Consider the following 16,059-nt stretch of genomic DNA (forward strand, 5'->3'; position numbering starts at 1 on the left):
TTTTTAATTTCTATACGATTATTACAATTATATAAAAAAAAATAAGGATGGAATTTTTTAATTTTTTATTTTCATTCAAACCCTTATCCGCACCCCGATGGTGCATAGGGCACTGCATCATATAAACGCAATGTTATCTTGGTCATTAACATGAAGGAAAGGTGATCAGCCCTCCGCTTCAGATACCAGTCCAGGGTAATATTGAATAAATATTACAGTGAAAAAATCATTTATATTTTTTTGACCCTCCTTGGGAATCGAACCCGGGACCTCCAGTACGGTAGCCGAGCGTGCTGGCCATTACACTACGGAGGCAGATGAACTTAAATTTTTATTTGTCTACAAATTTTTTTATGAAAATAAAACTTATAACCTAGTCCAAAAAAATGAACACAGAGTTATATTATATATACATTTTTGAGGAAACTATTACTTGATTGAATTGACTATATTTTACTTCAATATTTTTTTTTATCGTAAGTGTTAAGTCTATAATCACTCAATATTACCATAACAACATACTTTCTAATCTAAAAAATCTAAAGAATCTAAAAAAAATGTAAGCAAAATACTATTACCACTTTCCGTTCAATTTGTATGTGCCATAAGGCGCCATCTAATTCACTCAAACAATCTAAAGGCAAGAGTAATGCGTTATTTTTTAATTTAACATTACACACGTTATTAGGGCTACCACACTTTCATTGAATTGAAATATTTATTATTTAAAAAATACGACTTAGTTTGTTTAATACAAATATATTAAATTTAGATGTTTTTTGTGGAATTATGATTTTTAAACTCAAAAAAATGTTTTTTTTTATAACTAACACAATTGATTCACAATATTTTCTGTGTTTCCAATTTTTTTGCTCACAAATTCTATATTTTGTACATTTAAAAAATAAAAAAATAATAAAACCCTTATCCGCACCCCAATGGTGCATAGGGCACTGCTTCATATAAACATTGGTGCATTTAGAAGTTTATAAATATCAAGATTTGTTTATTGATATCTCAAATATAGATGAAGAAGGATATGGATGTCTGGGCATTTACAGGGTTTAAGATCTGTCAATTGCTGGTTTAAGCGATCACTTTACACACTGTGTAACATTCACTATTTTTCAATCGAAGCATAACCTAAATACAACTTTTGAAACTTGAGTATTGTGGTTGTCAATTATGGGTAGATTAGTTAATGTATGAAGTAAAAACTAAATCAGACAGTATAAAGTACGACAGATCGTAACCCTTGCAAATGCTCAGACTATAAAGTAATGTCCGTATTTTTCCAGTTTAAAATCGCTAATTTTGTATTGTGTACTGACTACCCAACACTGGGACGCGCGTTTTATTTTAATACCGGAAGGAAAAGGTTAGTTAAATATTTAATTGGCATTGATTAATCTTTGGAAATCAGTAATAATAATAATAAAACCCATATCCGCACCCAATGGTGCATAGGGCACTGCATCATACAAACGCAGTGTTATCTTGATCGTTTACACATGAAGGAAAGGTGATCAGCCCTCCGCTTCAGGTACCAGTCCAGGGTAATATTGAATAAACATTACAGTGAAAAAAAATGTATTTATTTTACCCCCCTTGGGAATCGAACCCGGGACCTCCAGAACGGTAGCCGAGCGTGCTGACCATTACACTAGGGAGGCGGACAATTTGAAAATCAAAATAACGAAATATCAAAAGGTTGTATGCTTTGATTTTCTGAGCGTCTAGAGTCTACAGGCTAGAATAAAGGTCACTCTGAGTGCTGGTATCTGGTCCAGGGAGTTGAATCAAGATGAGGCAAGTTGAACAACCCGACCCCAGCGTGACGGACGATCTGGAGCGACAGTTATCACCTCCGTCGGGACCATAATGACCGCTGCCCACGCGGGCTACTCCGAATATGTGCCATCGCAGGGCCTCCCAACCAAGTATCAATATCCAAATCACTTTAATTTTAATAAATTTAATTTTTCCATCCAACTAATTATTTTAGGAAGCTGAACTTTTGGAGCTACAAGAAATCTTTTTCCAACAGTGTCTAAAATATGTTTTCACACGCTAACATTTATTTCCTAAATATATTAATAGATCCAGCCAAAGAAATGAATAATATACTAGAAATCTCTTTTTTCAAATCCAGACTCGCGAAAAGACATTCATTTTTCTTAAATCCAAAACTGTATAATTAATTCCACAAAGACTATATGTTAGACATTTATTACGTAAGTTTATTTCGATTTAAAATTTTGCTTCAATCATTTATTAAAAAACAGATCTATGTACTCTTCTTGATTTTTTGTTTTCTGTTCAAATCAAATCTTTGTTGTTTATATTAGCACTTTTAATCTAATTTTATTTCTGATAACATCTATTGTGTTCTTGCCAGCGCCCTTTATTATAACCTTTAATATAATCCAAACACACTCAGGCCGTGCCTTTGTAAGATCTTTTTTATATTAAAATTTTTTTTTAAATGTGCGTAAAATTATAATGTATTGTGAAATGCAAAAGAATTTGAATTAAAGAAAAAAATATTTTACCTTATAAGAACCTTCTCATTCTTCTTCCTTCGTATACGAGTACATCCTCGGATTTGTCTGTTTCGATATCCGTCTCTTGTGACGTGGCTGGAGTAAACAACGGAATCCTGGTTCCAAACCTAATATACTGAAGTGAAGCACGGAGTTGGCACAAGAAGGATAAAATTATATTTTTTCGAGAAAAAAAATACTTTGTATTTTGATTCACTCACATTTTTATTAACCAACTAGTTTCGGCAACAACCTGTTGCCCTCTTTAGGGATTAATTTATGACTAATTAAACCCTGAAGAGGGCAACAGGTTGTTGCCGAAACTAGTTGGTTGATAAAAATGTGAGTGGATCAAAACACAAAGTATTTTGATTTCTCGAAATAATATATCAATATGATCCACAAAGTTAATGCTTTCAATCTTCAAAACAGGATGAAATTAGGCTGAATGCAGTCGAAATGCCATCTCTCAGACGAATGTGCGACAAAACGATGTACGATAGATACTCCTTGCAATTTAAATATAAAAAAAACTAAAATCATGAAACTAGTAATCTTAAACTGTTCATATTACACCACCTGAACCCGCAACAGAGGTCTTCCAGGTGGTTTTCTCTCTTCTGGGTTTTCTTGAAGAGCAATTCGGGCCAGTCTATTTTCTTGTATTCTATTGATATGGACATTCCAGAATTATCTTTGCTCTCTTCCCTATCAGACTTTATTATCCTCCGTACTGCACATTTTCCGTATTTTCATGTTTCTTATTCAGTCTTTTAACGTGTTTCCGGTTATGCACCTCAATGCCCTCATTTCTGAAGTTCTTAGTAGAAATTTGGTTCTCGCTGTGTCTGCTCTGGTCTCTATCCCACATGTGACGATCGGTCTTATACATAAGTAATTCATTTTCTACCTTTAAAAATTAAACGACGAATGATTGAGGAACAGCGTCTTCTGCGAATAGTTCCACACAAAAATGACAAAATTATTTCATTTGATGTATTCAATATTAAAATAAAACACTGGTGCCTTATATTTTCATATCGCTTATTTTAATATCCTTATTTCAATCACCAATTCAAATACAATACTTAAATGCGCATTGTTTACACTTATAAAATAAAGAATCTTTTCCTGATTAATTTATGTTTTCTCAAACTTTTTACACCTCATTTATTTCGTAATACGGTGCTTTCATTCAGAGCCTGTTTAATTGTATTTTACTGGTAAAAACACATAAAAATTAATTTCGTGACAATTGTTTCGCTTAATTATGGCATTCGCATCATTTTTGACATCTCAGCATAGATGAAGAAGAATAAGGAAGTCTGGGCACTTAAGGGGCTTACGAATGTCATTCGTTTGAAAATTCCATAACTAGGCGAAACAGTTGTCACAAAATTGTTTTTTTTTTAACAATAAAATATAACTTGGTAGACTCAAAAAGTCAGTGTTTGATTTTAACGTTGAATTTAAAAATTAAACTGGAGTTCTACAAATTAGACGCCCAATATACAAATTAAAAATTATATCATGTTGAAATAAGTAGTTGATCTTTTTTAAATAATTCAAATTCCCTGGCGGCTCACTTAAATACAAAAAACGGTCTTTATATGTTTTTTTTTCTTTTACAAAGTACAATGATAATAAATTTTGTGAGCGTAACCATTTAAGGTAAGCAGAATGGAAGTAATTGTGCTATATGATCAGGAAAGTAACGTTCCGTATGGTGATCGGAAATTACCATTTGGAGCGATTCTCCCACTCGGCGTGGTCGAGATCGGATGTCTAATGAGTTCCCGATAATCAAACCGAGCATCGATTTCAACGTGAATAGGTGTTAAACTAGGATTAATGGATCATGATCACGTTTTTTATTGACTTAATCATCATAAACTGTATGCGATTGATACTTCATCATTCAAAGAACGTAAGAAATTATCACCAACAAAACAAAGTTATTTCCAACATTTTTGAAACGTACCTATCCATTTTTGGTGATTTGGTATTAACTTTGTGCAATTACATAATGATTTAATTATATTTAAGATCAATTTTTAAGTTTATTAATCTAAAGACTAGTTTCGAAAATAACTGACGTATTCAGAATTTTATTTGTATTTTCACCTGTTAAGAGAACATCTTTTTTTTAACTAGTCTTTATACTAAAAAACTCAAAAGTTCATGCAAGTGTTTTATTTTTTATTTAGATCCTTATTTTATTTCGTTAGAAATGCTGTACATATAATGCTGTACACATACTATTTAAGAACAATACTTTTTCTTCAAAATGCAAAAACAACACTTTCTGCCCTGCAGCGGGTAAATATTAAGTTAAAAATACGCCTCTTTTGCTGAGATAAAGTACATTTTCTGGGCATTCCGAAAACATGCAAAACTGAAAATTGACGATTTTTTATTTATGACGTTCTTGAAAGGAGTGAGCGATATATAATACATATTATTATCATATAAATTGACTTGTTATCTGCAATGTATTTTTCCTCATTCTCTCTTTTCTACCTGCAAACATGCCTTTGGAGGCTCTGCTAATTATTTCATTAATTTATATTTTTTATAGAAATACCATTGGATTTTTTTCGAAGCGAAACGTCGACTATCGGGCAGGCAGAACGGAGGCGGCTGAAGGCGTTTAAGATGTGGTGCTACAGGCACATGTTGGGAGTTCATCGGTCGGAACATGTAGGGAACAACGAGGTATTAAGCAGCGTTTGGGAGGCGAGATGCTTACTGAATAAAGTAACACAACAGCGAGCCAAACGGATAATCCATAACTTAAGACACCCAGGCCTGCTTCTTACGATTGCAGAGGGCATGTGCAAAGGTGCAAACTACAAAACTACAGAGAACGATCGCGCTTAAACTACATGGACCAAATTATCTCTGACATACACTGTAGTGGGTATGCATGCACAGTTGAAGAGACGAGCTGAGGATAGAGGCGGTTGGAGACTGACTATGAATGAAGCAAACCAATAATTACTCAGGTTGTAACCCTCGAAGAAGACGAAATGTCATAAAATATTCAATAGATTTACAATATATATATATATGTATATATATATATATATATATATATATATATATATATATATATATATATTTATAAATATATATATATATATATATATATATATATATATATATGTATATATATATATATATATATATATATATATATATATATATATATATATATATATATATATATATATATATATATATATATATTTTATTTCATGAATTTTTGAATTTCTACTTCAAATTAGTTACGCTGTTTTCTCCAATACAGAGACTAAGATCTTGTTCTTGGAGAGGAACTCACATTTATTGTTTATTGTTTATGTTTGTGAGTGACATTGTTATATTGTTGTTTTTTTTTCAATCAACGTGTATATGAGGCATTTAATTTATTTTTTAGCATTTTAAACTGTTATTTTTTTTATTTCTGTAGGAAGGTTTTGTTTTAATTATATAATATGTATTTTTTTTTCAATTCTTGTACTTCTTCAAATCGTGACATAGAAGGTTTGCGACCTTCACCGTCGTCATTTTAAGATAAAGGTCCGCTTCGTCCTTTCCCAATGACCGTCATAACTTTTGATTTGAAACGCTAAACAAAAAGCCAATAATTACAAGGCCCCATTACACGGTCTTTAAGTAAACTGTTGCAAAATGAATACTAAACGGACGGCATGATAATAAAATAATAAATTAATACGGACGGCTACTTTTTGACCAAGGATCCAGAGGGCGAATTAAAAAAGGCGATCTACATTATACCATTACTGCAATATCCGTAAAATACGCGGGCGCATTTTAAAGATCGATTAATTTCGATGCGGGACATGAAATTTTCATATTACGGAACAACGGTAATGGAATTTTTAAACGCTTGATTTTAATAAGGTTTGTAGATCATTGTGATATCGTTTTTGAGTTATCGATTCCTGAATTTAATTATATTAATGGCTTCCTTTGTACTTTTTAAAAAATATAATACGCTGAGCAACGGCGCGTTGTCCCTAAAAGCGATTATTTCAAGCTCTCTACTTTATTTTTGTACTCAGTTTATTACGAAACAAATTTTTGTATTATAAATTCATTTTTTCTGCCTAGGAAAACTGTCAAAATAATGTATTATTTAATTTTTTAACCCGTTTATTTTGCATTTTCAGTATTCAATACTATTCATTCACACAGATATACGCTAGTTCTGTACTAAATTTCGCTACTGGATGATTGCTCAATTATATTTTTCTTATCCCCATATTTTAATGGTTCCCATATTTTTTATGATTTCTAATATATTGTACTGTGTCAAAAAAATTTTTTTTTATACTTTATAAAATATAATTTTATTTCAGTAATCAATATTTATGTACCTGCGCTGTTATAAGGTACAAAATGTTTCGTTAAATTATTTGTATACTTCTTGTGTCCAGTAGGTACTTACTTTGAGTTTCCACTGTACTCAAAAATTTATTTTTTAAAAGTCAATATGCCTTATATTTTCAAGTCGCTAAATTTAAGGTCCTTATTTCAATCACCTTTTCACATACAATTCTTTTAATGCGCATTGTTTACACTTATAAAATAAAGAATCTTTTCCTGATTAATTGATGTTTTCTCAAACTTTTTACAGCTCATTCATTTCGTAATACGGTGGTTTCTTTCAGTACAAGTAAATTTTAATTATTACGCATAGTCTTCATTTTCTATGGACGTTTGCATAGATTTAATTAAAATGAAATGTTTTGATTAGAAGCAGTAAAATCCATTAGTTCATTTATTCAATGCGCCACACAAATCATAGAAACACGTTTCTAAATTACAGTGCAAAATAAAGTGTAACCACTTCATGCAGTTTTTGCGTGACGTCTGGGTGCATCATAATAGAAATGCATTAGTTATAGCAAAGTGTATAATATATGGCTTGGGTGCATAAAAAGTAAATCTCATTCGTTACATAGTAGCTAACTTTTCCTTCCAGAGGAATAATTACATTCTGGTATATACAATCTGCTGACTAATTCCTTGTATTTAAACGCTTTTACTCGCAATATTTCAAACTCTCGTTAATCCTTCAGTAATAAGTTTGATTGATTGAATAGGTGATTATTTTTTAGAAACTGTTATTAATTTAGTCACTTCATATGAGAAATCTAGCTCTGACATTTTAATCTACTCGAATCTCATATTTTTGTAAGCATACGGGCAGTAGTTCGTTCATTTTACGTTCTCTTTTGTAGGTTGAGAGCTGAACTTTTGTATTAAACATTTATAAGATATATATTTATATATATATATATATATATATATATATATATATATATATATATATATATATATATATATATATATATATATATATATATATATATATATATATATATATATATATATATATATATATATATATATATATATATATATATATATATTTATATATATATATATATATATATATATATATATATATATATATATATATATATATATATATATATATATATATACTACTACTACCATCACGCCGTTTCTCTACATGGGTAGGCAGAGAAGATGGAATGCCACACTCTTCTGTACTGATTCCTCGCTTCCTTCACATCCATACATCATACATGCCCTCCGAATACGCAGACTTTTGACACCACCAGATTTTAGGTTCTGATTGATCTGATCGTGCCAAGTCTTTTTCGGCCTTCGTCGTTCGGTTCTCTAGCTCACATTCGCCACACATATTTTCTTAGTCATTCTCTCACTATCCATTCGCTCCATATGTTCATACCACCTCAAAGAACTCTGCTTATTTTTTTTCCGTAATCAGCTTTACATTCGTTTCTTATATCTTTTTTTTCTGTTATACAATTATTTTCCGTACAGTCGTCTGAGGGAGCGCATATTGCAATAAAAATAAACAATTGGAAAAATCCGATTAGTTGAAATAACCAATCGGAGATTTATACCCGCTTGCTTATTTTTACAAACAAAATCAATTTTACGTTTTATCTTGCTTTAAATGATGACCAGGTTCTACTTACCATATGTTATATCTTCCCTACCGTTCTAAACTTTGATACTTTATTCGCAAAATCGGCTAACATGCATGAACTCTATAAATACGTATTGTTGACCGAAACCATTAGTACTTAGATTGTTTTTTATTAATAAATTTATAATCCTCGACAAACGAATCGCAAAACATAAAAAAAACGATCAAACCTGCAGAGACTGTTTGTCTACTTGTGGGTAAATATTATTTTATACACGACATATTCTAGGAAACTATTTTGACGAGTTGAAGATTTTATGTTATTTTATATTTTATATCATATGATTTGTTAAACAAATATGATTTGTGTTTACTCTCACTCAATACTATTATAAGTCACGTCAGTACTAGATCATGTCAATATTTTGAAAGTGCAGCTACAGCCATATATTTATCTAATCGTAAAATAAATCTTCTATTTCACAGAACCTTTAACCCTCTGATCTCTGACTCTACCAATGATATGAAACTCTCTGACAAATAGAGATTACATACCATTACAGTTTCTTACTTTACATTTTCTTCAACTCCACAATATATTGTAGCTAAAACCGAATTGTTCCATAAATGGTACAATTCGGCACTTGAACAATTATAATTATTCAGTAATAAATAACGGTACAAAAATGTATGATACTAATAACAGTTTGAATGTTTCTGTTCAACTTTTGACTGGTTTGTGTTGGAATACACTAAAAATGTTATAAGTTTGTCCGTTTAAGGCTTAGATCTCAATCTTTCAACTCAGAATGCGCTCGGCCGCGCTCAGGTCTGCATGTTTCTTCTCGCTCAATTTTTAAAAAGTTAAAATGAATATTGAAATTTTTATTTTTTTTTAGAATATGTATTGAAAACATAAATTTACCTTTCAATAACTCTTTTCTTTTCAAAACAATATTTTTTATTACGAAGAAAATTTTATTTTTTCAAAACATAAATAGTTTTATAAGAATAAAATTCAATTGCGTCAAATGTTACGTGGGTTTAGAGAGAATTAAGTTTGCGATTTAACGAATACTGGGCCTTAACAAAAAGTCTTTCCAACGAAAAAATCTACAGTAACCTCAAACAATATATACTCAAATATTATATACCGCTTAGATGACCCGTTGTTAAAAATAGGAATCGTATTATGGTACCTACTGTAGAAACTTAAAAGCTCTGACTTAGAGAACACGACACAAACCACGGGAACACAACACCACTTTTAAAATCATTTTCATGTTTCAAGTTTCCTCGTTAGTTATCAACTCTAAAGATACATTTACTTTTAAAACTACACAAACACTATCCTTTCTGTACAACATTTCGAGTGTGTCCAAATACTTATTCACAAATCTGGATTATCTCCAATCGGGAGTTATTTTCAACCAAGCTTATTTTTCCATCCATATTTTTCTCTTTATCTTTGTTGAGATGTCAAAAAAAAAGTCATCATTTTTGTTTTGATTAACTTATTTTTCAACAATTATGGGAATTTTTAAAATTATTTTTTTGTATTCACTCATTCAATGTTTCGTTTATATAAAAAAAAACTTTAGTTTGACAGTTTATATCTACAATTCTACTACTACTGACAGGATAAAGTGCGCACCCAGTTTTGCATAGAGCATTGCATCAAGTAAATGCAATGTTCATTTGATCATTTATTATATGAAAATAAGGTGATCAGTTCTGCGCTTCAGATTAATAGTCTAGGGTAATAATAAATAAATATTAATTGGAGAACAACATTAATTTATTTTGATACCCTTTGGAATCGAACCCGAGACTCCCAGCATGGTAATACATTGTATTTATTGATTGGGCGTTTAAATTGTAGAACTCCATTTTAATTTATGCATTAATTTTAAATCAATTACAGATTTTCTGAGTCTACTAAGTTGTATTTTATTATCAAAAACACATGAAAAATTAATATTGTGACAATTGTTTCGCCTAGTTATGGCATTATCAAACGAATGTTTGATAATGCCATTCAACATTTGTTTGATAATGCCATAACTAGGCGAAACAATTGTCATATATATTAATGTTTTATGTGTTTTTGTTAATAAAATACAACTTAGTAGACTCAAAAAAATCTGTGTTTAATTTAAAATTAATACATAAAGTAATATAATGTATCAATTATTAAACTATGGAGGCAGACGAATAAATTTAAATTATTGATTATTATTAAATAATTGCTAATATTTTTCTTTTTTCGAATTTTAAACTATTTTTGGTGAAAAAATGTCTTCGTTTCCAATATGTCAAGCACTCGCGATACCTATACTAAATATTACAAAAATGATAGCACATTGACTAATTGACGACGAGTCACAGTGTATGTAACGTTTATTGAATTTTTTTCTAAAATTTTTGTAACATCTAGATATATTGATTAAACTTGTGACACTGTATATGTGAGTTCACAATAGCCATCTGATAGAAAAGTCTCCAGTCCCACAAACGAGAAAGACGACTCGAACTCAGTTCTGAATACCAGGGAAGCATGAATGAAAATGAAAAACTGAAGTTTATTCTTAAGTTAGACGAATAGCGGCATTCCACTGTTTTAACCATTCAAATAATACTAATAAAAATATTATATTAAACTATTTATGTATTTCTCCCGGGTGGCCTAGCAGGTTAGCCTTCACAGAAGACGACTGCTTGTCACCTATAAATCCGTCACAATACCACCTCCATGGATTGCAAGTTCCATAGTCCAAGTTGTGTCATGGCCCCATATCATGATGACTCTCCGAAGTGACACGTACTCGTCACTGAATACAATCATAAATACTAGATTAATAAATAATTGAACGCCTGTGACTTGCACTATCTTTCTGCGGAGCAAATGACATGACAAAGCTTGCATTTATAGAGGTGCTATTTTTTACGCATTAAGTGCACAATCACTACACATAAACCATACAATATGTCAACTGGTCTAATATATTAAGCCCCCTAGAGACGATCAATAAAATTGAGAGTTTGTTTTCAAACGATTTCTACTGTCAAATAAACCATTAAAATATATTACATATATCTCTTTATATCTGCATTCAACTTTAATTCACAGTCTTCCGATAATTTTTCCAGTGTAATAAGGCTCTAAATATATATTTTAAAAAATGTTCATGCATATTTTTTACTGACGATTATTTACTCTAGTAAGTATAGATTATGTTTCTGTTTTCATATCAGAAACATTGTCTAACCGAATTCATTGAAAACGTACGAAAAAAAAAATATTGATGAATAAAAATTTAAGTACCTTTAATTTCGTGTAAAAATATATTATACTATTATTTATTGCATTTAAAATATATTAAGCGATTGAGGACATTTTTTGTCACAAATAAATGAATCGTGATTTATCGTGATATTTATTTGGGCTTCTCACAAATATATTATCACAGAAAGTAGTCATGTTGTATAAGAAGGTAGTAAAGTGGGTAACTCGAATTCATTCATTATATTTATTCCATTCACAATCGGGCACTATAGTGTCACATTTAAAACGGTTGATTAATTGGCGGAAGAATATTATCCAAGCCTAGTTCTATTGAAATAAAACGGTTTTATAAATATTTGCGGTGGCATTTGGATCATCCACCGACTCTCTTGTGAAACCAGACCAACCTAGTTCATTCAAAAAACACCAAAGGTTAACAGGCATTACTCGAGCTCGCCGCTGATTTATGGGCGCTATCCGGATATAAATAATACCGTTTAATAACGATCTCTCTTCGAACAAATAAGGTGGGAGATTTAGCGTGATAGATTGAGGATCATCGAGATCGTATCGGAAAGCAAACAGGTGAAGGAATATTGTAGCCGTGAGAGGATACCGAGATGGGGACATTTACTCACTTTGTCGAAATGTGGGCGAGAGTCGCGGAAGAAATATGCAAGTAGTGATGCGCCGAGTACAAGTTTTATCGAGTTACCGAGTACGAGTATTACTCGGTTTGGCAAATATCAATAACTCGTTTTAATCAATCAAATGCTTTTGTTTACTTTACTGGACCCTACATTCAGAATGAGATTTTTTAATCCAGAGAAATGCGAATTGATTAGGAAGACCCTATTTTTAGAATCCATTCAAATAAGCAACATTACAGAGAGTGCCAGCAGTAGTGAAAAAAATGAATCTAATTCTAACCTTAACCAATTAAGACGATCACAAGATAATCATGCATCATTTTGGAATTACTTCGATGAACTTGCTTTTACCCAGCCACCGCAGCACGACGATCCTAAAAGCCTCATCACTATAGAATTGGATCGATATGTAAATGAAGCATTGTTGTCAAAAGATAAGATGATTCCTTTCTTTTTCCTCTATTTTTTTGTGCACCTGCAAGCACAGTGTATACCGAGGGTTTATTTTCAGAATCAGGTAACGTCTATGAAGAAAAAACGAACTGGCTCTTACCAGAACCTGTGAAGAGTCTTGTATTCTTACATCACAACTTGCCTTTGCTAAATTTTAAAATTTAATTGTTGTAATTAAATTTTTATAAACGCACCTTTTTAATCCTCCTTTTTTCATTATATTTTCCAAAATATTATATTACTTCAGTTAAACCGAGTATACTCGGCATTTGAACCGAGTTATTCGGCAGAGTTACGAGCAGTAAAAACGCCGAGTACCGAGTGTTAAACGAGTACTCGGCCCATCACTAGCAACAAGTGACTTTAGGCTTTGAGTCGTGTTTATGCGATAAAGTCGATTCTTTCGTTCATCACTGTCGATGTAGATGGAAATGGCGATTCTAAATCGTTGATTTATGACGTCGGAAGTGGCTCGAATCCAAAATGTCGACGCTGTTAGGACACGTTCACTAAAAACCATAACACGTCAGATTTTCTTTTACGAGGCATAAAATAAATTATTTATATCGACGAATCGACTTTTTTATTTGTTCTACATAATATGTCGATTATGTCAATATTTAAGGTTGTGTGGAGTGCTTAGGAAAATTTACTGTCTATAAACCGCGATAGCACAATCGGGAGATAACGATGCCCTGGCATGGATGAAATCCTTTTTAAATATCGTTAAATATACTATTTATAGCATATTCTTCTCTGCTTTGTCGTTTACCCGTTTTTGTTGATTTATTGAATTTTAAACTGTTATTCTAGAGTATAGAGACTAACACTGCCTATTATCATTATTTACTTTCAACATTTTGAGTGTGTCCAAATACTTGTTCACAAAATCTGGTTTATCTCCAATTACAGAAGTAATATTTTCATCTCACCAATAGATGTCTCTAGTGAAGTTCTAGTGATTCAAGAAAAATGTTTCAAAAATTGGTTCATATATTTGTATATAGAACTTCCAAGAATTTGAGTAGTGTGGTTGTCAATAATGGGTAGAATTGGGTAATGTTACACGTGTGTAAAGTGATCACTTAAACCAGCCTATGACGGTCATCAGCCCCGTAAATGCCCAGACTTTCATATTCTTATTCATCTTTGATGAGATGCCAAAAAAATATTATTTACTTTTTAATATTAACTTCTTCATCTATGAATTATAATACTTTCATTTGGGCAATGTGATTCCGTGTATTTTTTAGGCCAATAACACAACTCGAACACCTTTTTAAACTAATTTAATCTCGAAATAAAAAAAAATATTTGTTATAAAATCGACATTTTTAAAATTTGTAATGTCCGAATGAAAGGAGAGAATGAAAGGTTAAGATAAGCATTATCGATAAAATTAAGAAAGGTGTGTTGAGATGGTTTGGGTATGTGAATCGAATGAGTGAAGAAAGGATAGTTAAACTAATTTATGAGGCGAATGTGGTTGGTAATAGAAGCGAAGGAAGACCGAGGAAAATTTGGCAAGATCAAATATTTCAAATACTTGAAAGTGGTCAGGTAAGGAGTCGGAAAAATCGGCGTGCATGTATGTGAAGATGTATGAATGTGGAAGACGTGAAGATTGTGTGGAAAGACAGATGGTGGAAAGAAAGAAAGGTGTGGTGTTCTATTCTCGATGTTTTTCTAAAAATATGATTCATACATTTCAAATATTAACCCAAAATTTTAATATTATAATGTACCTTAGCGTCATGTCTTTAAAATATATCATATTAAGTTATAAAACCGTTGACCTTAGCTTCAAAGTGTACCACACAACTTTTGAGCCACGCCTTTCGACTTTTTTATGACGAGTGCTGACACTTTTACGGATAAAATATTGAACATAAATCTCTTTTGATAAATCGGTAAAAATCTATGCAAATAAATCATTGATCACCTATCAAAATTAAATATTATGTATGTTAAGGTTTTTTGCGTTCAGGAAACATATTTATAATATAAACTCATAAAATATTGCATTTTTAGATCGTCGAATAAATTCAATACAGAAACAAGTATATTCAATCATTTAAGACTGTTTTCATGACTTAGAAGTATTTGTCTTTTTTGCAAAAGTATTTGAAGCGGTATAATTCTATTAATTTATTTATTTATTTACTTATGGTTCACAAACAATGAAAAACATATTACAAAAATGAAATACAGTGCAATGCAAATTATTTGAATGTTTTACATCAATTAGATGAAAACACAACAAACTTACAGAAACAAATAAAAGTAATGTAACCATAACCAAATATTATTATATAATATGACCAAATATTAATAATTTGAGTACATATTCATATCGCTATACTATTTAAAAACTATTCGACGGAATGTAGTCTCAGCAATACTAAAATAGTTTTTAATTTAAATATAGCAATAAAACACTTATTTACTACCACTTGATGTTCACACGACTAGTTTCTAAAATATCTATAGTTCTCGAAAATACATATAGTCGTTGTCAGATAGTCTTGTTAACTTTCATAATTTATAAAAGTGGTGTTTTACAACTATTTTATTTATATATTTAAATTGTCAGATTATTTCATAAGATAATGCAAAAGCAATCAATAATATAAGTCAAACATCTCATATACCTATGACATATTGTCAACAATGGAAAGATTGTGGTTTATATTTAAGGCCCAGATCTCTAACGTTCAAATCAGAATGCGCAGAGCCGCGCTCAGGGCTCGACGTGTCCTTACGCTCGATATTTTTTAAAAAAGGATTTATATTTGATACTTTTTTGTTTTTTAGAATATGTAATAAAACCCTTATCCGCACCCCAATGATGCATAGGGCACTGCGTCATATAAACGCAGTTTTATCTTGATCGTTTACACATGAAGGAAAGGTGATCAGCCCTCCGCTTCAGGTACCAGTCCAGGGTAATAATATTGAATATAAATATGAATTATTTAATATAAATATGAATAATTAGAATATAAATATGAAAAAAACATATTTACGGAAAAAATTAAAGTATTTTTATAAATCCTACTTTTTTATAACCCTTTTATTTTGAACTTATTTTTTCAATGCAAAAACGACGTTTTA

The sequence above is a fragment of the Brachycentrus maculatus genome, unplaced genomic scaffold (genome assembly GCF_059751285.1).
Source record: "Brachycentrus maculatus isolate JH-2025_06_01 unplaced genomic scaffold, ASM5975128v1 h1tg000161l, whole genome shotgun sequence".
NCBI classification, from domain to species: Eukaryota; Metazoa; Arthropoda; class Insecta; order Trichoptera; family Brachycentridae; genus Brachycentrus; species Brachycentrus maculatus.